Raw genomic sequence first — 25,281 nt, 5'->3', positions numbered from 1 at the left:
AACCACCCTAGGTGATGGCATTTATGAGGATGAGACCGCAGGACAGGACTTGACCTAGGGAGGCGAGGCGGAGGCCTATATAGTTTATATTATGTTCAGTTTATGATTTAAGGTTTAAATAAATTATTTTTATAAGCACATGAGATTTTAGTATTTTTTTTTAAAATAAGAACTTCCGTAGACTCTATTTTAGATTTTAAGTATTTAATAAAGTTGTTTTATTTATGAAAATCTTTCGCATTTGATGTGTCATTAAAAGAAAAGTTTTTAGTCAAGTTTAGTAGCATACTGGCTTCCCAAAAATTCTAAAATGTCTTTATTGGGGAGCAGGGTATTACAAAAATAAAAAGGGGTATCATAATAATCTAGGTCAAGATTTTATGACTTCAATTGATCCTTAGATTCTTTCTAATTTCGTGAGAATAAACAATCGAGTCTTTGAGGGGAAAAGAAAAGGAATGTATATTCTCACCTACCCATTCCGTTTACAAACTTTCAAATGTGGGAATGATCCCACCAAGCTAGTTAAACTCCCAAATAAGGGGACGAACGAGATATTACATATTTTTACTCTTTTTTTTTTTCTTTTTTATAAATCTCATTCCCCCTCCCAAATAAGGTGCAAGTAAGGCATAAAAATAGTCAGGCTCCATTTGTTTTGAGGTATAACTATTATGTTATGGATACTGTTTTCAACAAAATTCTTTGCAAGAAAACAACTGATTTTTTGGTGTTTGGTTGTCACTTGAAAATAGTTGTTTTTTTCTTTTTGTTGTTCAGTTAGCATAAATTTTTTATATAACATTTTGTTTTCAATTATAGAGTCTGTATTAATGCATCACATTGTACGGTATTTTGGAGCGGATTAATTATGACATATGCGGATGTCAACAGGTACCAAAACTTCAGTGGCGGGTGAAGATCATACTGCAAGTGTGCTGGACATGGTGAAAGTGTTCGATTTGAATGGAAACACAATCCCGATTTCTGATTTGTGGAAAGACAGAAAAGCTATAGTAGCACTCGCTCGCCATTTCGGGTCAGAGAATATATGAATATATATATTTGATTATTCTGAGCTGATTTCTGTCACAATGAATAGAAAATAGATAGTAGAGGCTAATGGAGGTAATATTTTCACTCAAGTAGTGCGCACTGATCATTCATTTTGCGCATGGCACTTGTCTTTGATTTTGCAAGTGTCTTTTGCAGCAAATGAGCTGATTATCTTGCCACCAAGAAGGTAAGTGTGTGGATGGACTATAGATGTCATGCATTCATTCATTGTGTTATAACATAAATTCTACCTGCGAAAAGAAACCAAATATTTGCTCCCCCATGATATTAACAACAAAGAAAGATTGTTGAGGAGCTGAAACTAGATGAAAACGCTGATGCTAATTAGAAATTGTTGGATCTGTGAAGAGGAAAAACTTTTATTTTATATCACTGACAGCTTCAAAGCAATTGAATGGACATTTCCAAGGAAGGGCAATACGTAGTTAGCTTTAGGATGAGTTCCTATAGCCTGTAGAAGACTTAATGACCTACAACCAAGGGTGGTGGCTCAATAGTTCTTGGATTACGCCTAAGTGGTTTGACATGTACTATATCATGAGCTCGAATCCGAATATGGATTCACCTTAGACGATTAATATTAGTTGCCAAATGATTCATTCAATTCCCTAGTAGGCTAGGGTCTAAGCTGTGGTTCAAACTCGACTTGCAGGAGTGCCTGAGGCTTCTCTTTGTCTAGGCCCCTCTTGTTCAGGTCCCAGTAGGTAGGGCGTTACTATGTTGACATCCAGATAGGGAAGCCACTTCTGGTCACCTTCGATAACCTTACAAGTAGCCAAAATAAAGACTTAATAACTTATGCGCATCTTCACCCTTAATTTTTGTTGGTTTAAAACGATAAGTGGGAAGTGCTTATGTCAACATAGTACTAATATATATGATATGTTGACAGGATATAATGGATGCATTAGGTGTGGCTTGGAATAAGGGTAATTATAAATATGTATAAATATGTATATAAGTTTCAAGTGGAAACCAATGGCACTCTTCACATGTTTTTTAAGGGTAAATATGTGACTAACAATGTTATGCTTCACTGAAATCATTTCTCACCCTTTGCCCCAATTTTTTATCCAGAAATTAACGTAAATTTTTGAAGTAATTGGCAACAGTAATTTTATGCAGGCAAGAGCATTTACTGAGCAAAAAAAATTCAAATGAGGTATGTTTCTAAAGAATTTGTATACTATATGAATTCTATTATATCAGTAGTGGTACATAAAGTTCTACTTTGGTTTTACTATCAATGGAGTAAAATGGAAACATGGAGATGAGATGGTGTCTCTGGGTCAATTACATGTGCACTTCTGGATCCCTTTTGTTTTCTATTTTAAATTTCGTGTTTATATTTAAGTTCTTACAGTGTTTGTATCTTGAAATTTCAATTAGTCTATAATAAAGTAGTCTGTGTGGATATGGAACCATTGTTTCTGTTGCTAATTGATGATGATGATAATGCAATAATGTGATAATGATAAGGATGAGATGGTGAAGGTTTGGTGATGGCAGCAATGACGATGTCATTCATGTTGTTGCAAAGCAGCCTGCATTGTGGAAAGACCTTACTACTCATCAAAGCAAGGGTGTAAAAGAATGAAAAAGAAATCTGTTCAATTTTATGCTGTGGAGTTTATACTTCCTAACTGAAAAAAAATTATAATGTGCCTTAATTTTGCAGCCTACTAATAAAACTTGATTTTTATTTGAGAAGTTTATGCCGACCCGACCCACTCGTTGTATGAGGCATTACAATTTGTCTCAGGGTTTCAACTACATTCACTCCCTTTTTGGTAACTCTACGAGTACTTGTGGCTTACATAAGGTGTTTGTGATTACATTTAGGAATTCTTAGTTTAGTTGTTTCAGTGACACTGTAGGCAGGTCTGAAGATAATACAGTTGTACGTGGAAGGTTATCGACAAGATTGGAAGCTTTCATTTGAAAAGGACATCATGACCAGAGGTGGCTAGGATGCAAAACATTTTGTTGCAACTATTGTGTCCATTTTTCTTTTTCATCATGAGATCAAAGTTTCCAACTATGTACTTTTCTTGAACTCCTAGCAAATATCAACAAAACCTGTATTTTGACTTGACTTAATGGTATTATCAATAGAACCTAGATCCATCACAACTAAATGCCCTTGGTGGCTTAAACAAGATCTCGAGGAAGGCACCAAAGAAATCTGGCAACAGTTGACTCTACACTAGTGGGTAAATTGAAAAAAAAAAAACAAAGTATTGAAGTGTATAGATTATAAGGCTTGCCTTCAATAAGATAGTTAGTTTAATGATCTTTATCTATTTTGGCTAAGCTTGTCAAATATGAGTTGCCTGCTGCAAGGGTAGAAAATAATTTTTTCTTAGTGATTGTATTTTTCCTGTTTTTAAAATTAACAAGTGGAATTTTGTTGTTTCTCAGGGAGCAAGGTGGAATTGTAGTTCCAAGTGCTGGCAAAACTAACATATCATTCGTTCACAAGGTAATTAAGATCCTCATCATAGCCCGTCCCCTTTCTCATTTGTCCCCATGCCCAGAACTCGGTTAATCATCAATATGACCATTGTTTGTCATATATTTGTTATTGATCAATGGTTTCCTTTTTTTTTTTTTTTTTTTTTGAACGCACAGACAAATCAACCTGTATATTTTTACAGTTTCTATAACATTATCTAAATATATTTTCTTATACAATTAAGATCGGAGAGGAGCATCGAAAGACTCCACTCAAGACTTTAAAGTTCTGAGCTGTTATGCTAGGTACTACTCTAACTAGATGTAAACTTTCTATCCATATATGTTTTGAATTAGGCTTTATTTGAATACCATCAACATCAGGAACCTTACCACCTTCAAACTCCAGATTGCATATAATTACATGTTCACATTCCTCCAGCCGCAAACCCTTCCCTATGAATTTAACCCTTGGCCCTGGCCATCAATGGTCTTATAAGATGACACAGCCAAGTAAGAAGAGAGACGAATGGTGCCCGAAACTTCAAAGACAATCCATATTGGCTATTTGCTACAACATCCTTGGTGAAGTGTTCCTGGCCCATCGTCTACACAAATGGAAAAATATGTTAAATTAGTAGAACACATCAAAAGAATATTATAGGGAAACTCTAGAAGGACCCTCATAGTGAAGACTTTCACAAGGCAGTGACCAGTAAATTTTGCAAATTGTGAATAATCTGGTTAGGGAATACCAAATCAAATGTACCTCAATTTCACTTGCCAAATTCAACATTTGCTAAAAACAAAAAATGTGCAATCAACTAATCACAAGCCTTTCATTATTTCCATGAGCAAAATCTCAAAACAATGCAATCAATTTGAAGAGCCAGCAAACTTTTGATCTTGATCAACCAATATGCATCATCAAGAACATACTAGTTACAAATTAAACAAGCAAGAAGAAACTTAGATAAAGCACACAAGATTACGTAATTATAAAAAATATCAGAAGTCTTAACAAATACCTAGCAGTTAAGCTTATCAAATCTAAAAACACCATCCTAGTGCCAGAGTTTGAATTTCATGCAAAAAAAATAAAAATAAAAGTAGGCATAACATGCATGATTAGACAAGTAAAGAGAGGGATGAATATGATCTACTAAGAAAGTAATGTGGTAAAGGGGACCACGCGAATTTGGGATGGGGTGGGTTAGATAAGAAGATAACGAGTTTTTCGGTACTTGCGCATTTTGCCATCAGAGGTGTGGTTGTGCAGCAGCACGTGTCAGCTTGATGTCCACACATGGACTAGGCCACTCTTGAGGCTCTTGCATTGGGGGTTTTGTAGCGACTCTTCTTTCTTTAAGCAAATCAGTGGTTGGGGAGAAGCATGGGGTGGGGCGTATCAGACTTTGCTCACCTAAAGTTAACAATTTAGAACATACCCAAGTAATAGTGAAGAAAACAAAACCAATAAACAACCTATAAACATGAGGAGTGGAAGAAGAAAGGGAACTGGTAAGAGCATTGACATTGGATTAGTCAAATGCCGGTGTTTGCAAATATATGCATCATTTATCTCAACAATGTCTACACTAGATTAGCCAAATGCATAATTTTATAATTTTGAGCTACAGTGATCTCCTCCCACCGGTCATATTTAGCCTAGCACTGTTCATAGACCAAATGAATATTTTACTCAAAAAAATACAATCCAACTGCCCTCTCTCCTCTTTGCCTCATACTGCCCGAGCTTCCCTCTTCTCTCCGATGTTCTCTTCATTTCTCTATCCAAAAAACCCTCTATTTTCTCTCCGGTGTCCCATAAGAGGAGATTATGAGTTTTTGGCAGAGAGATTTTTGAGGATTGAGAATTAAGAATTAAAAGAATGAAAGGAAGTTTCATCCTCCTTAACTGTTAGAAAGTATTAAGAACAGAAAATGAAGATAAGAAGAAACTAATTCTCATTGATACTTTTGATTACACAAGGGTCACATATATATATACACATTATAAAAAGCAGAAAAGTAAAAAGAAGCTACTGAAAAATTAACTTTTGATTATGTACACAATTACAAACATCAATTCAGAACTTTTATGGACAGTATGGTAGAGACAGCTTTATGCATCATGTCCCTCATACTTCTTTGTGTGCAACCATGCATTTCCTTAGCTGCGGTTCTTCATTTATGTGCCATCTCTTGTCCCCTTTTTGCTGCTGCTAGTGCCTTTTTCTTTCCATGTATTGCAGCATGCTTTATCAGCTTTATGCATTTCTTGAGTGTTGTAGTGTATTTCAGGTATGCTTTGGCTGCTGTCCTCGTGTAGAACCAGATTGCATTTTACTTTGTTACATTGTATTCTGTAAGACTCCCCCTCAAGATGGGCATAGATGTTAACAATTCTCATTTTGGATAGTAAGAACTGAAATGTAGAAGTTGGTAAGGCCTTAGTAAAAATATCTACCAAATGAAATTTTGAGGACACATGCATAGGTGTGATAATACCAACCAAGACTTTTTCTCTAACAAAATGGCAATCTAGCTCTATATGCTTGGTCATTTCATGAAAAATTGGATTCTTTGTAATGTGGATGGCTGCTTGGTTATCACACAAGAGGGAAGCAGATTGTGCATGGTCAAAACATTAAATTCCTTTAGCAAACCGAGAAGCCACATGATCTCACAACTTGTAGATGCTAGTGCCCTATATTCTGTCTCAGCTAAAGATCTAGAAATTGTTGCTTGCTTCTTAAATTTCCAGCTTATTAGTGAGTCTGTAATGAATATACAGAACCCTGTGACAGATCTTCTTGTCTCGTGGCAGGCAGCCCAATCTGAATCACTATAGGCCCTTAGATGTAAAGCTGATTTGGATGACAAGAAAATGCTTTGACCTATGGATCCTTTGAGGTACTTGAGAATCCTATAGAGTGCATATGAGATTGTGAGGGTCTGTCCATGAACTGGCTTAGAACAGTTACAGCATAGGTGATGTCGGGTCTGGTGATGGTTAAGTAAATTAACCTTCCAATGAGTCTTCTATAAGCTGTAGGATCTTGGAGGATTTCTTCTATGGTGTGGCTCAATTTATGGTTCAGTTCAATAGGTGTGGAAACTGTCTTTGTGCCAAGCAGACCTGAATCTTCTAATATCTCGAGGGTGTACTTCCTTTAACAAAGGTTAATTCCAAGTGAGGACCTAGCAACTTCCAATCCTAGGAAATACTTGAGGGGTCCAAGGTCCTTAATTTTGAACTTGTTGTGAAGGTAAGATTTGAGTGAATCAACTTCTTCTTGAGAGTCACTTCCAACTATGATGTCATCTACATAGACGAAGAGTGCTATAAATCCATTGTGACTCACCTTAGTGAACAAAGAATAGTCAGATTTTGATTGATGAAACCCAATGGCAGTAAGTGAATTTGAAAACTTTGAGAACCATTGCCTAAATGCTTGCATACCAAGTTCTCCCCCTCAATCCGCTTACTCTTGATGTGATAGCCTGGAGGTAATTGCATATAGATGTCCTCATCAAGGTCTCCATGAAGAAATGCATTGTGAACATCCATATGAGTGAGGGACCAGTTTTTAATGGCTGCTATGGCAAGGAAAACTCGAACTATGGTGAGCTTTGCAATTGGACTGAAGGTCTCTTGGAAGTCCAAACCTTCTTTTTGAGTGTAGCCTTTGGCCACAAGTTTGGCTTTGTGCCTTTCAAAAGATCCATCTGATTTCAGCTTGGTCTTATAAACATATCTACAACCAATTGCAGTTTTGATGGGGGGTAAGGTGGTGACAGGCCATGTGTTGTTTTCTTCTAGAGCATGAAGTTAAGTTTTCATAGCATCTTGCCAATGCTTAAACCTGACAGCTTCATTGTAGGACTGAGGTTCATGAAGTAATGAAAGTGAAATAGAAATTGACTGGTGAGATGGACAGAGATTTTTGTAAGTTATGTAATCATGAAGGGGGTGGATTGTGGAGGAGGAAATGAAGGGTTGAGATGCTGCAAGCTGGCAATGATATTGATGAAGATAAGCATGTTGGTTCCTATTTCTAGTGGACCTTTGAAGAGGGAAAGGGTCAATATGAGGTGAGGGGGCAGGTGAAGGAAGTATGGGAGCAGTAGGTGAGGGAAGGGTGGAGGGGTCAGCTGGTGAAGAAGGTTCTTCATCATTGTGTGACTGAGTGAGAGTTTGAGAAGTTTGGGGAAAGGAGAAGATGTCATCTGGTGGTGCAAGAGGAAGGACCAGGTTATTGGGGAAGGAGGACAGGTCATTGTTTGAAGGGGAACAAGATTTGAAGGGGAAAATGGATTCAGGAAAAATGACATTTTGAGAGATGAAGGTAGAGTGAGATTCAATATCATACAGCTTATAACCTTTGACATTGAGAAAAGCATCTCATATGGGGATTTATTAGAGAGGAGAGGTGTGGGGATTCTGTTAATGATATAGGCTGTTGTTAAGATAGCATCTCCCCAAAATTAGATTGGCAATTATGCTTGAAAGAGAAGGGCTCGGGCAACATTCAAGAGATGTTGGTGTTTTCTCTCAACATCACCATTTTGTTTAGGGGTATACACACATGATGTTTGATGAATGATGCCATATTTTTTGTAAAAATCAGTCATAGCAAATTCAAGTCCATTGTCAGTTCTGATTTGCTTAATGTTTTTGTTGAATTGGGTTTGTATGAGATGGAAGAAAGATTGCAGGAGAGATCTTGTGTCTGATTTTAGTCTCATTAGGAAAACCCAAGTAACTCTAGAATAATCATCCACAATTGTTAAAAAATAATAAAATCCTTGAAGGGAAGCATGGGAGTATGGACCCCATATATCACAATGGATTAAATCAAAAGGAAATGAACTACTTGAAACACTTGAAGGGAATGAAAGTTGTTTTTATTTAGTCAAATGACAAACTGTACAATGAGATTTTTCTTTGGACTTTACATTAGGTACATTAGAATGAATTGAATTCATTCTTTGAGAGGATGAATGTCCTAATCTGTAGTGCCATAAGTCAAAATCTTGATGTACAGCAGCTTGGTTGACTCGAGTTAGACTAGATGGGCTTGAAGATGGAATATTGGTGTTGTCTGGTGGTGGAGACAGTAGGTAATAGAGACCAGCATGGACTTTAGCAAGTCCAATCGTCATCCATGAAGAGAGGACCTGAATGAAACAAAGATTATTTAAGAAAAATAGACAAGTGTCTGGCCTTTGAGTGAGTTTACTGACTAAGATGAGATTGAAAGCAAATGAGGGAATACATAGTACATCAATAAGAAGGAGAGAGTCTGAAATTTTAACAGTGGCTATGTGTGTGACTTGAGCTTTTGTACCATTTGGAAGTTGTACAAAAGCTTGAATGCAGCATGAAGAATTAGTTAAAAATGAGGTGGAGCACACCATGTGATCAGTGGCTCCTGTGTCCATGATCCATGGTGTGTTATGAAAGGTACATGCTGATCTTGTGAAAGAGCAGTGAATTTATCATGACTTGTGACATTGAAAAGAGAGGGGTTATGAGATGCTATGACTGGAAAAATAGTGATGATTACCTGCTAGATTGGAGTGGGATGTTGTTGAAGAGGCAGGTTCTGAGATAATTGGTGAGGGATGCACAGGTTGTGGCATGAGTGGTTTATTGTATCCTGAGGTCAGCTGAGGGAATTAAGCATTGAAAAGAGTCACGAGGTGTTGTGCTTGTGCTTAAGAGAGGTTTAACTGAGAAGTACTTGGTGCAGGAGATGCATGGCATGCAGTAACAGTTTGATCCACAATGGAACCATCAAGAGCAACCTGGTTTGCAGAGTGAGCAGCAGGTTTTCCCAAACCATTTACAAACTTAGATTTTGTGAATTTGAAAGTGGGTGGAAACCATATGAGTTTGTAGCATTTCTCCTTTATGTGTCCCATCTTCCCACAATGTCCACAAACCAAATCTGCTTTCTCCTTTTTCTTCGAGAAATTTTGATAAGCAAGCAAGGTAGATGGTTCTGTGGTAGGAACAACTATGTTTCTTGCTTGCCTTTGCCTTTCTTCTTGTAAAATAAGTGAGAAGGTCTTATCTAGAGAAGGCAAGGGGCTTAGCAAGATAATTTTCCCTCTAACAGCATCATAACTATCATTTAAACCCATTAAAAATTTGAAAACATAGTCCCTTTGCTGAACTTCACCAATATTCTTTAAAGCATCACGTGTACATAAACCACAAGAGCAACAAGGAAATGGTCTATAGCTATGCAATTCTTCCCAAATGGCATAAAGTTGGGTGAAGTAGTCACTTACAGAATGATGCCCTTGAACTATGCCACTGAGTTTGTGTTGAAGGTGATATATCCTAACTTCATCAGGCTGTGCAAACCGTTCTTTGAGTTTATCCCATACCTGTTTAGCTGAAGTCATGAAGAACACATTAGAGGCTATGTCCTTGGAAACTGAATTTAAAATCCAAGCAAGTAGAATGTTGTTGCATCATAACCAAGATACATAAGAAGGATCTGCAAGGTCAGGAATGGAGATGGTGCCATCCAAGAAACCTGACTTATTCTTGATTGAAATGGAGAGAAGGAAAGATCTGCTCCAAGAAATGTAGTCGGAGCTAGTTAAGGGTGGTGAAACAATGACAGTGTTTGCATTGTCACTGTGATGCAAGAAAAAATGGCTATTTGGATCTTCTATAGGAGAAGAAGAAGAGGAAGATGAGGAGGCCATAGGTTTAATGAAAGATGATAAAAAAATGAGAAGGTATTGCAGGAAATTACTCTTGCTCTGATACCATGTTAGAAACTGTTAAGAACAGAAAGTGAAGATGAGAAGAAACTGATTCTCATTGATACTTTTGATTACACAAGGGTCATATATATATATATATATATATATATATATATATATACATTACAAAAAGCAGAAAAGTAAAAAGAAACTACTGAAAAATTAACTTTTGATTATGTACACAATTACAAACATCAATTCAGAACTTTGTATGGCAGAGGCAGCTTTATGCATCGTGTCCCTCATACTTATTTGTGTGCAACCATGCATTTCCTTAGCTACGGTTCTTCTTTTCTGTGCCATCTCTTGTCTCCTTTTTTCTGCTGCAACTGCCTTTTTCTTTCCATGTACTGCAGCATGCTTTATCAGCTTTATGCATTTCTTGAGTGCTACAGTGTATTTCAGGTATGCTTTGGCTGTTGTCCTCGTGTAGAACCAGATTGCATTTTACTTTGTTACATTGTATTTTGTAAGATTAACATCTAGATTATCTAAGTCATAAGAGATTGAAGCATTCATCCTCAATTTGGGGTTCTTGAGCTACTAAATCCGAAAGGGTCACGAGATGTAAACTCGTTCAGTTTTGCATTCATATCCAAGGCCTACTTTAGGAATACTACTGGCATAGTGAAGCCACACCTTCAATAAGAATCTCTACTTGAATATAACTTATAAACAGTTGGATTACAAAATCTTTGCAAACACCGCATCCAACAAAACCTCTGTGAAGTAAGAATCTGTACTTGCCACAACCCTTTTAAGTAACTTTAGCCACAAAAATTTTCTAAAATAATTCTTTATTTGACACGTCCTTAATTATCTCAATAGCAGCTAAAATCACTAATAATCTTAGAACTTGGTTTCTTTTACTCCAACCTCCCGTGGCTAAACTTGTCTCACATCACACGCATCTCTTTTATTAATGTGTTTTGTGTGGTTCTTGGCGAGCACTCCAAGAAAGATTTTTCTTTTGAAAGCTATAAAACTCTTTTCCTACCTTGGCGTACTCAACTCAGGTCTCAATCTCTAAATGGATAATTGTAGCAACCAATTTTTTGCTCTTTGAATAGTCCCTGAGTTGATCAAACACTTTTTGAATTTAAAATCATAATCTTGTGAAAATCTACACCCCCTATAATCTGAAAAGTTAGAAAATCTAAAAATCCGACTCGGAATCGACTCCGCTATAGCTTTGGAGTTGGTGATCGGAGTCGAACTCCAACAAAGTCGAAGTTAGAGTCGGAATTAGGGCATTTCGACTCCGATTGAGTGTTTGCTTAGCCCTAAGATATCATTACTTGATATCTCAAACTATTAAACGTTTTTGGTTAATATTTAATTTTATTTTAAGAAAATATTATTTTTCTTATAATATATTATTGATTTGCATATTGATAATAAGTTATTTTATCATAAATCCAATTGTAATTATGAATGGTTTATATAGTTATCTTTGTATTATATATTAAATTATATTAATTGGATTAGAAAATAAATATACGAGTTAGCTCAACCTATTTCTATGAAATGGGTTGAAACTAGTTAAATGGGTGATGTCCCAAGTTAACCCATTAAAAGTTCATTACTAAATGAGTTAAGCAGATCTTGTGGTGTCACCCGTTATTTATATGGGTCGTGTTAGAATTTTAGGGTATGACCCGTTTAATTAAATGGGTCATGTTTGGCTTCACCCATATAGTCTAATACTCATGGCTTGATACGACATAAACACTACTTGTGAGCACAAATTGCCGCCCCTATATGAGACTTGCTCTTGGCACAGCTTCTACCAAAATGTTTTGGGATCGTCATTTTGCCAATAAATGGTAAATTCAAAAAGATCACTTCTATTGTAAATGCATACATTAACTTGGTGGATGACCATATAGATTCCACCACTTAGAACTCTACCACTTTCATGTACCAATTCTTGGAATTTCTAAATTCATGAATATGTTTTATTAATTCATGTATCACACAATCATCCTATACCTATAAAAGGGTGTTGAGGATCATTTGTACAACACAAGAAATTTGAAGTGACTGATATTGAGCTCCTGAAGAGCTAAGTCTATATTGCAGTTCTCTCAATTCTCTTGCTACTTTTATTTAATTTTATACATCATTATCAACACGAGACTCTAACCATTCGTTGTGTTCATGAATGTATCTTATTAATTCATGGATTACTTTATCATTCTATACCTATAAAAGTGTGTCTTGAGGATCATTTGTACATTTTGAAGTGAATGATATTGAGCTCCTGAAGAGTTAAGTCTATATTGCAGTTCTTTCAATTCTCTTTCTAATCGTTGTGTTCTTTTGATATCTGGCAAGATACTTGCGTAACATTTTCCTACCAGTGTAAGTTTCTATTCTATAAATAATGAAATCTACTTATTGCAATATAAATCATTTTGTACAATATTGACATGACATTCTATAAAGTATAATGTTATATCATATCAATGCGATAAATCTTGTTTGCAATCATACTTTAATGGCAAATGTGAGCGAGTATGAAAGAATTTTGGGTGAGCAAATTTTTGCAAAATGCCAGCAAGGGAAGACATGCATGTTGTCACGTAGAACGCGCACGATAAGAAAATTGCTTATTTGAGACCAAGTATATCCATAGAAATGACTATTTTCAGCTAAAATGAATCTGTTTTCATTGCAAATAATCATTTTCGTCGCAAAAAAATGATCACAAATACCCTTTTTTTGTAGTGACGTGAAAGTCATAGGTGTTGAAAATAGAAACCCATGTCGCGTACAAAACAAGGTCGCTCCATATAGTATATGTGCCAACATTTAAGACTAGTAATAAAGATAAGGCCTTTGATTTTAAAGACAGATAACTTATTTTTAAATATAAAGAATAAAATCTCATTAAAAAATTGATCAACATTTTTTAGATGCAAAATGATTGACCAAACTTTTATATTTAATTGAAGTTCTTTTGCTCAATTAATAATATTGTTAATCTATAATATTTTGTTACTTATAAGTCAGTCATGTGTGTGAACACACCAGCCAGTTATTATGAGATTCATTATAATTGTAAAATATTCAAAACAATAATATTTCTTATATTAGCTTATATGAAAGATTTTCACCTTAACCGTGTTAGATGTGTCAAAATTAGAAGCTGAAACTCTTGATGAATTAACATGACTAAGTAAGTAAATAGCAAGATTAGGATTGATTGAAATAAAAGAAGAGAAAAATCACTTCTAATATAATAAGGGCAGCGAGCTGCAGGCAACCCAATTCCGAGTTAGTACGCAGCATTGCTGGCAAGATTATAATGCAAGCATACGAGAAACCAACAGCACTACTGTATTTTGTGCCATGTTTTCTCAAAGGGGAGGCACTCTATGCATATACATAGAATTTTTCAGAAAGATGTTTATGTTATGATTTTCTTGAAAAATGTAATTTAAAAAAAAAAAAAAAAAAACCTTCACCATTTTCACCATCGTTCAATTTGATGCTTACCAACCATCATTTAAAGTTGTTGAGTTTGGCTTGATTTCTCATTGAAAATGCCATTTTTTAGGCTTAGCTTAATTGTTGCTTGACCCTGGCTCGACCCTAACTCAAGCAACGTTGGCTCAACACTTCGCTCGAGCAAAACTTCAGACAGTGAACTCGCTCGACACTACACTTGAGCCGGATGACAACCCTAACGTTCGCACGAGTGAATGTTCGAAATCTAGGGTATGTCGTTCCAGTATAAATATGAAATGACGCTTCACATTTTGGTTACCCTCTTAATTTTTTAATTTGAGTAGCAGCCCGTGAGAGAGAGAGAGAGAGAGAGAGAGAGAGGCAAGTGAGGGAGAGATAATTCTTTGTAAAGAATTTTTTGTGATCTTCTCTTATACTCCATCTTTGTTGATAATGAAATCCTTTGATATCGATCCCGCTAGTAGACATAGGCTCACATTGAGCTGAACCACTTAAATCTTTGTGTTCTTTGTATGCTTGTTGTTTCTTTGTTTGCTTCCGCTGTTATTTTTGCTTCAACTTTGTCGTTTGTTATAAGGTCTATTCCCAACAAACTGGTATCAGAGTACCAGGCTCTGTGCAAAGTCTTATGGAATGGCTATGGCAAAGTTTGAAGTGGAGAAATTTGACAGTCAAAATAGCTTTACCTTATGGCGCATCAAGATGAGAGCTTTGTTATGACAATAAGGTTTAACGAAAGTGTTGGATGAGAAGGTATCCGAAGATTCTCCTGCACTGTCAAGAGAAGAAGATGAGAAAGCACATAGTGCTATCCTGTTGTCACTATCAAATGGAGTTTTGAGGGAAGTTGCTGATGAGGAGACCGCTGCTGTTCTTTGGAAGAAACTTGAGAGCTTGTATATGAAGAAGTCGCTCACCAACCGTTTGTATTTGAAGCAATGATTATACACTCTCAAGATGAGAGAAGGTACTCCTATTTCTGATCATCTAGATGAATTTAATAAATCATTACGGATCTAAGGAATATTGATATTAAGCTTGATGATGAGGATCAAGCCTTAATTTTGTGATGTTCGTTGTCTTTGCGTTTGATAATTTTGTAAACTCGATGTTGTATGATAGAGATACTGTCTCCTTGGTAGATGTAAAATCTGCTTTGAATTCTAAGGAATTGAGAACTAAATTTGGTGTACAAGGGACGGATAATCAAGCCAATGGCTTGTTTGTGAAATATTCCTCTGGTGGTAGATCTGGTGGTAGAGATTTGAATCAGGGTGGCAGTAGTTCAAGTGGTAGCTCTAAATTTAATAAGAAAAATGTTAAATGTCACTACTGTCATATGTTTGGTCATTACAAGAGTGAGTGTCCCAGACTGAAAAACAAGGAGGAAGGTAAAAATTCCTCCAATGTTGTTAGCGTTGAAGAATAGTCTAACAATTATGATATTATCCTAGCAGTCAGCGGTCCTAGCATTGAAGAATAGTCTAACAATTATGATATTGTCAGGATATTGTCTAACGTCCGACACGTCCCAGATTTGAAGAAAAATCTTATTTCCTTTGGGCACTCTTGATTGTTTGGGTTTCCGGAACACCGGTGAAGTTGGAGTCAGTCAAGTCTATATGGGATCTTCGGCGGTAATGAAAGGGAAGAAGACAGATGGTCTTTAATTTCTTCAGGGCAGTACAGTGATTGGTGGAGCTGCATTTTTAGATGTTCTAGATTCAAGTGTTACTCGTTTATGGCACATGCAATTGGGCCATTTGGGTGAACGAGTGTGGTCATTTGTGAGTGGGCAATTTTTGCTTTGTGTGATCAAAATACACAGAAACTTTATTTTGTGTTGGTATTGTATTCTTTGTGAAGCAATGTAGAATCAATTTTACTGCAGGTTATTGTTCTGATATTTAGGGTACATCTAGTGCAAGGTGGTGCTCTGCTTGTACTCATGTTGTTTTGATGACCATTTTGTTAAAAAATTGGACTTGTTTTTCTGAAGCAATTTGTGACGTGTTTGATGTGTTCAAGCACTTGAGAAGGCTAGTGATCTACAGACAAGAAGGTAGAGTGTTCTTCAGACCATACAGTTGGGTCCACTCCACAGAAATTGGGTAGCTGAATGGAATGAATCGGACTCTTGTGTGAGAGCCCGTAGTATGCTTTTGGGTTTTCCAGGCTTGTCTACAGATTTAGTTGAAGTGGTCAACACAGCTTGCTATTGGGTGAACCTTCTTCTTTTACAGTTTTTCTATTGTTGTTTCCACAGGAAAGGAGAGCAGGGTTATAGGAAGAAGATGGGGTTGCTAGGAGAGCTTCACAATGGAGTGTAGGTGGTAATATAGATCATGCTATTGGTAGGAGCATGATTTTGATTTTGATTTTAATTCTAGCATTGGAGCAGTGAGAGCAAGCCTAAGTTTCATCTAGTAGATAGAGGAGGCACTTTTGGCCACCTTTGGGATATGCTCATGCAGACTTTGTGGTGTTCTTATTTTGGCAAAGAATATTTGTTGTTAGTCTTCATATGTATTCTAAAGCTGTTTGTTCAAAGTAAGCAGCATGTATTGTGGTACGTGTGCTTTTGTGTTAAGAGGAGATTCTTCACTAGGACAAAGCTTGTGATTTGGTCAAGTCATTTATGGAATTGAAGACTTTTGGGTGGAAATTGAGTTATTCAAGGATAGACATTGTGTTCGGGATTTGTGATTCCTTTTGAAGATTTGTTGGAAGGGGGTCGGTTATCTGGTTAATGGATTTTGTTTAGGCTCGACGGAATTCAAGCTAAGGTGGAGATTTGTTGAGTTTGGCTTGATTTCCTATTGAAAATGTCATTTTTGAGACTTGGCTTGACTGTTGCTTGACCCTGGCTCGACTGTGGGTTGACCCTGATTCAAGCAACGTTGGCTCGACAGTCCACTCGAGCAAAGCCTCAGACAGCGAGTTTGCTCGACAACTGCTCGACACTCCGCTTGAGCGGTATGACATCCAGATAGTTTGCTCAACACCCGCTAGACACGCAGCTCGAGTGGGATGACAACCCTAACGTTCGCTAGAGAGGGAGATTGTTTAACCCTCTTAGTTTTTGATTTTAAGCAGCAGCCCATGTGAGAGAGAGAGGCAAGTGAGGAAGAGATAATTATTTGTAAGGAATTTTTTGTGATTCTTCTCATGTACTCTATCTTTGTTAATAGTGAAATCCTTTGATACCGACCTCGCCAATGGACGAAGACTCGTATTGAGCTGAACCATTTAAATTTTGGTATTCTTTGTGTGCTTATTGTTTCTTTGTTTGCTTCCGTTATTATTTTTACTTCAACATTGTCGTTTGTTATACGGTCTATTCCCAACAAAAGCTCTATGTCCGAATTACAAAATTTAAAATAAGAGTGACGGATATTTTTATAAGATTTATTGTACGAAAAAATGGCATAAATAATAAAAGATGTTATAAATTGGGTCTATAATGTTTATGAAGCATTTAATATTATATAAAAAAATATTCACAAATAATAATAAATATTATAAAATAATTTTATGTGCCAATCTCTCTTCTACTTAAACTCTCAACTTCAGACAAAAATTAAAAAACTTTATCATTTTATGCGTATAATATTTCTCATTTTAAAAATTTAGAGAAAAATTAAAGAGTAAAAAAAAAAAAATCTTCATCCTACTTGTATATTTCCTATTCTACTAAACATTAAAAATAATTATATATATCTTGAATAAGTTTAATTGAATTGAATATTCCTAACCGCAAGCTAGGGTCCGTTTTCTTTCCTTCTAGATGGAGAATGGAGAATTTTTCTTAATAATCTGGGTTCTTATTTTCCAACCTAAACAAGAACCCACGTTTAAGGCGCTTAGGATTCGATACGCCTGTCACTTGTAGATAATATAGCCGCCTCATCAATGATCATTAACGCCCAATAATGTGTCTTTCTTCTTCTTCTTTTTTCCCCTTTTTCCAAACAGTAATCAATGCTCTTAGAAAAAAAAAAATCAAATAGAATTTAAGCAATGTTGGAATATTGCATTGGATATTTGATTTTTTTTTTTTTTTTGTTAAAAAATCCTTTTATGACCTCGAAAATATCTTGGTGTATAATCTTGGGTTAAATAATACCTCATCCTTTGTAAAATAAAAAAAAAAAAAATTATATTTACAAAAATTGATAGATAAAATTTTTTATTTATCAATACATTAATATATTGAAATTTTTCATATCAATCAATTTAAAAAAACGTAATATATTTTTACATTTTTTTATAATTTTAACGAATCTCATAACAAATATGATGATACACGTCAATTTGTACCACTTTAATACCGCTACATCCTTAGTTAGGAAAAAAAAAAAATCAATGAAAACTATCATTCATGGAAATATGAATATACTATTATATCAACCTACATATAAATATTTCATGATTGTCCGCTAACTCCTCATTTTTTTCTCCATTTTTATTCAAAAATATTAAATCCGAGAAAATGGATGGAGCATGATAAATATAACTTTAACCTCGTCTCAAAACATTTATTCCCTCCGATATACAAAAATATTAAAGGAAAGTATAAAATTGAAATTATTTTTTAATAAAGTGACATAATTATATTGAATGTTTAAAATAAATTATAAAATAATTATAAAAAAGTTATAAGAGTATCATCCGCGTCCTAAAATTTAATATTATGTGTATCTCTTTTGAATGCTAAAATATAATCGGAGGAAGATAGCGTAGATAAGAGGAAGATTGTGACAAGTCGCGAGTACATAGAAGTATATTAGTAGATGTAGTTTAGCATTCCCAAATGGTATATCGATATGCACGAGGCTTATGGTATACCTAATCGGATGCATGCGGCTTTTGTAGTTGGGCTGCCCTGGGCTTTTGTAACACATTCCAGGTGTTTGAAAAAAATACTAAAAGACTTGCTAGAGGAGCACCTTCAGAAGAAAAAGAGAGAAGATAGAAAAGAGAAATAAACTTTTGATTCAGATTTTTGCATGCCATTACAAAAGTCCAATTCGCCTGACCAAACCATTAACTAACTAATGGGTCAAAGACCAGTATAACTAAAACAAAAGGAAATAACATAAGCATAACAAGCCTAATAAAGTAAGAACTGGGCCATTGCCAAGCCCACTCATCCAGACATTAACACTCAAAGCCATGGGCCAAGTCCAGCAACTACCCAAGCCCTCATTGTAATTCTAAGTGTGAAAAACCCTCCCCCTTCAAAACACCTTGTCCACAAGGTGCGATTAGGCTTCCAACCTTCTCTTGGCTTTAGATTCTTCTCTTGGAGGATAATTTGTGAAAAATTATTGCTCGACGTATTGTTTGGTCTTTATTTTTTAGTTCTTATCACTTGTCGATGAGAAAAGACTTCCACACTTACCCCGTCAAAGATCACTTCGATGGACGTGGAGACTTTTCTCACCCAACCCCACGTTTGGGGCGGATGAGAAAAATGCCCAAATTTATCAATACAAATAGAAATTGAAAGCATGCATTTCATCTAAAAAAAAGGAAAGAAATATATATTAAAAGGAATAGTATTAAGAAAGTAAATGAAAGTAAGATATATTAAAAGGAGTAGTGTTAAGAAAGTAAATAAAAGAAAATAACAAGATTGCGGAGACTCTTATCTGCTTCATACGATCTCATGAGCCGAGGAATCTTCCTCCTTTCATTTCCTCCTCAGAGAATAAGTCGTTCACACAGACGGCGCCCATAATTTTAAAACTTGGTTTCTTTTACTCCAACCTCTTTTGGCTGAACTTGTCTCAAATCACACGGATAATCTGTATTATTGTGTTTTGTGTGGTTCTTGGCGTACTCAACTCAGATAGGCTGTCATTACAGGTTGCTGACTCGGCGAGATTTCTACTTCAAAATTCCTAATAACGTGGTCTCATCCAATATTCAAATTCTAAACTTCAAATTTCCAGGTTCATCAAATATTCTAATTTATATGGTCAAATAGCACATTTATGGATATATTTAATTTCTTATCAAACTTTACCCATATCCTTATAGATAAATTTGATATATTTTCCAAATATCAACCAAACTCAAATAACAAACATAACTCGTTGTTTTGAAACCGAATTTACCCAACACTAAAAATCCCAACAATATGAAATTATGGGTGACAATATATGATACGACCCGTGAATTCGACAAAAGCATAATACAAAATAAGCAGATATGACACGACCTGAGAATCCGACAAAACCATGACATGAAATAAACGTGCTTGATTTTTATATAAATGCATGGGTTTGAGTCAATACACGATGACTCAATAAGACATAATTAATAAACAGGTTAATTGTGGATCAACCCGTGAAACTCACAATCAACTCGTATAACATGAATAAATTCTATTTTAAAATTTATAAATGTTTAGTCTTATAAAGTACTCTTTTTGTTGTTGTTGAGAATATGTAATATTAATATCAGTATTTGACTGATACTTAATATCTCAAACTATAAAACTTCTTTTGTTAATATGTAATTTTATTTTATGAAAATATTAATTTTCTTATATATTATTGCTTTGCATATGGATAATAAATTATTGTACCATAAATTTATTTATAATTGTGAATGATCTATATAGTTATTTTTGTATTTTATGAAATTACATTAATTGGGTTAAAAAATAAATATAAGAGTTAGTTGAGAACCTTTTTATATGAAACGAGTTGAAATTGGTTAAATGGGTCGTCATGTTCAGATTAATTACCCAATAAAATGTAATAATTACTAAATAGGTCGCGTTAGAATTTTAACGTCTAATCCGTTTAAGTAACGAGACGTGTTCGGATTGATCCATATTGTACTCTAAAAGATTGTTCTCTTCATTTCTTCTCTCCAAAATTGTTTAATTCCACTTTAGTAGGCGGAAATGGAATCGTTTGGAAGAGATTGAGATATGTAATTCGATCGGAAATTAATATATTTAAAATATTTGGTTAAGTTCGCATGGCCTACAGATAGAGAAATTTTTATCTCTGAAACTTTTACTGAACTTGGCTCTAGAAGAAGTGGAATTCCATCTTCCTAATTGAGTAGTGCTTTCATGAATTATTTTCGACCAACGGTAGCAAATTTGAGTAATGCTACACGTACAACCATATTTTAAATTAAGAGTATTCTTGAAAAAATGTTATTTTTATAAATTATTTTATAAAAATATCATTCATTTACAAAATGAATGTGCAAAGATATATCATTTTCCGTTCTGCATATTTTATCTACTTCACAATTAGAAAAAAATTGACTAAATTAGAGTTGTCTAAATTTAGTAAATAATTATTTATTGTTCTCTTTATATAAGAAAAATTTAATGAAAGAATAAATTTCATCGTTTAGAGTAGAAAAGACTTCCACGTTGACCCGATGATGATCAATTACTAATTTGGAGACTTTTCTCATCCAACCCTACGTTTGTAGACCCAAATTTATCCATACAATTAAATAGAAACTGGAAAACAAATTTCTAGCTAGATTAACAAGGGATTTGGAGCCACCAATATTGACCAATCCAAGTGGATTTGGAAATGAAGGCGCTGTTCTTTATTAAATGCATATGATTTGAGTCCAAGGGGTGAAAATCAACGCGGAAATATAACTCCCAGCAGCGTTGAGGTCCATGCACTGAACAATATATATTCAAAGTCTTTCACGCGTTAATGTCTCCTTGTTCAAGTAGTATTTTGCAAGCTACTACGGAGCTTGCGATGGGTAGACATTTAGGCCCCACTTTGTGATAGAAAATAAAATATAATGGAAAATAAAAAGAAATTAACTCCCGTTTAGATTCAAAGATAAGTTGAGATAAATTGAGATAGTTTTAGATGAGTTGAATAAAATATTGTTAGAATATTATTTTTAATATTCTTACTATTTTAAAATTTGAAAAATTAAATTGTTTATTATATTTTATGTGAAAATTTGAAAAAACTGTAATAATAATATGAGATGAGTTGATGTGAGTTTCGAATACAGAGAGAATTTAAAGGCTATATTTTTACTATTTTCAATTGTGATTGAATACAAAAGAAGAATGAGATGCTGGTTTGTGTTCCCAAACTGGAAGTGAGATCCTCTCAAAATTTTTCATAATTTCATTTTCAAATATCAGTCAAACATAAATAATTTTCAATTGCAAATTTTCAATTTTTTCATTTAATTATTACCCAACAGTTACAACTCTGCTAAACTTTCAAAAACTAAAAACAATACAAAATTTTCAAATTTCAAAATAAAAGTTAGATTAAAAAATTATAATAAAACAATATTTTAATATTTTTATTCAACTTTTTCTTTCTTATTTTCCAAAACCTAATAAAAACTTTTAACTCAAACTATTTCACTACTATTTACAAATCATTTCACTATTATTCACAGAATTCTAATCTCATCTCATTCCCTAAACAAGCCGTTTAGGAACTTCTCCCATAGGTATATGGATTTTACTTGAAAAGAAACTTACGTATATGGATTTTCAAACTTTTTCACTCTGACATATTTATGACATAAAATTCATAATTTACTCCCATAGGTTGCAATAATATTTATCGTTAACATGAAAGACACACCACATTGAAAATAAGATAATGAAAAGTTCTATTTGCAATCCGTTGTGTGGGAGAAACCCCTAAAAGCACATGATCATATATATGTCAGAGTGATCGAATTGCTATTTCAACAGCTACTTTTCTTTTCGGCAGAGATATAAAGTTCAAAACAGACCAAGCATTCCGGAACATTTACTGACAAAAAAATTAAGGAACAGCGAAATTTAAGACCTGATGAACCATAGCGAACTTCAAGATCTAGATTACACATTATACATGTAAATTAGGCTGCTTAGCTACTAACCCATCACTCCTGCATGCAACTCAGAATCCATCACTCCATGTGGCCCATCATCTACAAAAATGGGAAAATATGTTAAATTAGCAGAACACATCAAATGAATATTATAGGAAAACTCTAGAAGGACCCTCATATATAGTGAAGACTTTCACAAGGCAATGACCAGTAAATTTTGCAAATTGTGAATAATCTGGTTAGGGAATACCAAATCGAATGTACCTCAATTTCACTTGCCACGCGAATTCAACATTTGCTAAAATAAAACAATGTGCAGACAACTAACAAGCATTTCGTTATTTCCATGAGCAAGATCTCAAAACAATGCAATCAATTTGAAGAACCCACAAACTTTTGATCTTCAACCAATTTGCATCATCAGGAACGAACTAGTTACAAATTAAACAAGCAAGAAGAAACTTAGATAAAGCACAAAAGATTACGTAATTATAAAAAATATCAGAAGATCCTAATAATTACCCTAAGTGGTTTGACATGTACTAGATCATGAGCTCGAATCCGAATATGGATTTACCTTAGACTATTAGTATTAGTTGTCAAATGATTCATTCAATTCCCTAGTAGGGCTAGGGTCTGAGCTGTGATTCAAACTCGACTTGAAGGAGCGCCTGAGGCTTCTCTTTGTCTAGGCCCCTCATGTTCGGTTCCCAATAGATAAGATGCTACTATGTTCAAATCCAAGTAGGGAAGCCATTTCTAGTCACCCCCCGCACCCTTACAAGTAGCCAAAGAAAAAAAAAAAAGACTTAATAACTTATTGGCATCTTCCCCTTAATTTTTGTAGGTTTTAAAATGATTAGTGGAAAGTGCTTATGTCAACATAAGCTCTTTGTCTAGGCCCCTCATGTTCGGTTCCCAACAGGTAAGGTGCTACTATGTTCAAATCCAAGTAGGGAAGCCATTTCTAGTCACCCCCTACACCCTAACAGGTAGCCAAAGAAAAAAAAAAGACTTAATAACTTATTGGCATCTTCCCCTTAATTTTTGTAGGTTTTAAAATGATTAGTGGAAAGTGCTTATGTCAACATAGTACTGATATATGATATGTTGACAGGATGTAATGGATGCATCAGGTGTGGCTTTGGTTGTAATTGGACCTGGTAGTATTGATCATGTATGTACTGATGATTAATTGAACTGTTGATACTTGCTTCAGTAAGACTTAATAGATGAATGAAGTATACAATAATAAGTTGCTTGTGTATTTGTTGGGTTTCAATATGCCATCCTTGGAATAAGGGTAATTGTAAATATGTATGAAGTTTCATGAGGAAACCAATGGCACTCTTCACATGCTTTTTAAGGTTAAATATGTGACTAACAATGTTATGCTTCACTAAAATCATTTCTCACCCTTTGCCCTAGTTTTTTATCAAGGAAAAACATAATTTTTTTAATAACTTGCAGCAATAATTTTATGCAGGCAAGAGCATTTACTGAGCAAACAAAATTCAAAGGAGGTATGTTTCTAAAGAATTTGTATACTACATGAATTATATTATATTAGATGTGGTACATCAAGTTCTACTTTGATTTTACTGTCAATGGAGTAAAATGGAAACATGGAGATGAGATGGTGTCTCTGGGTCAATTACATGTGCACTTCTAGTTCCATTTTGTTTTCTGTTTTAAATTTCTTGTTTATATTTAAGTTCTTACAGTGTTTACATCTTGAAATTTCAATTACTCTATAATAAAGGGGTCTGTGTGGATATGAAACCATTGTTTCTGTTGCTGATTGATTATGATGATAACGCAATAATGTGATAATGATAAGGATGAGATGGTGAAGGTTTGGTGATGACAACGATGATGTTGTCATTCTCGTTGTTGCAAAGCAGCATGTATTCTGAAAAGATCCTACTAGTCATCAAAGCAGGGGTGTAAAAGAATGACAGAGAAATCTATTCAATTTTATGTTGTAGAAATCTGTGTGGATATGGAACCATTGTTTCCATTGCCAATTGATGATGATGATAACAACAATAATATGATAATGATGAGGATGAGATGGTGAAGGTTTGGTGATGGCAGCAATGACGGTGTCATTCATGTTGTTGCAAAGCAGCCTGCATTGTGGAAAGACCTTACTACTCATCAAAGCGAGGGTGTAAAAGAATGGAAATGAAATCTCTTCAATTTTATGTTGTGGAGTCTATACTTCCTAACAGAAAAAATTGTAATGTGTCTTAATTTTGCAGCCTGCTAATAAAACTTGTTATTTGTTTAAGAAGTTTATGCCAACCTGACTCATTCGTCGTATAAGGCTTTACAAATTGTCTCAGGGGTTTCATCTACATGAGGTGCTTGTGAAAATTAGCACTTTGTGATTGCATCTTGGAATTCTTAGTTTAGTTGTTTCTGTGACACTACAAGCAGGTCTTAAGATAATACAGTTATACATGGAAGGTTATCGACAAGACTGGAAGCTTTCATTTGAAAAGGTCACCGTGACTAGAGGTGGTATGCAAAACATCTTGTTGCAACTACTGTGTCCATTTTTTTTTATGATGAGATCAAAGTATCCAGTTATGTACTTTTCTTGAACTCCTAGCAACTATAAAAAAAAAACGT

The 25,281-nt window shown here is 34.8% G+C and overlaps 1 pseudogene; it reads left to right on the top strand.

Moving 5' to 3' along the window:
* The first annotated feature begins 878 nt into the window (after positions 1–878).
* Positions 879–25,281, top strand: part of LOC121265880 — a 49,303-nt pseudogene continuing 24,900 nt past the window's right edge.

The sequence above is a fragment of the Juglans microcarpa x Juglans regia genome, chromosome 5D (genome assembly GCF_004785595.1).
Source record: "Juglans microcarpa x Juglans regia isolate MS1-56 chromosome 5D, Jm3101_v1.0, whole genome shotgun sequence".
In the NCBI taxonomy this organism is placed as follows: Eukaryota; Viridiplantae; Streptophyta; class Magnoliopsida; order Fagales; family Juglandaceae; genus Juglans; species Juglans microcarpa x Juglans regia.
This window is presented reverse-complemented; position numbering and strand designations above follow the sequence as displayed.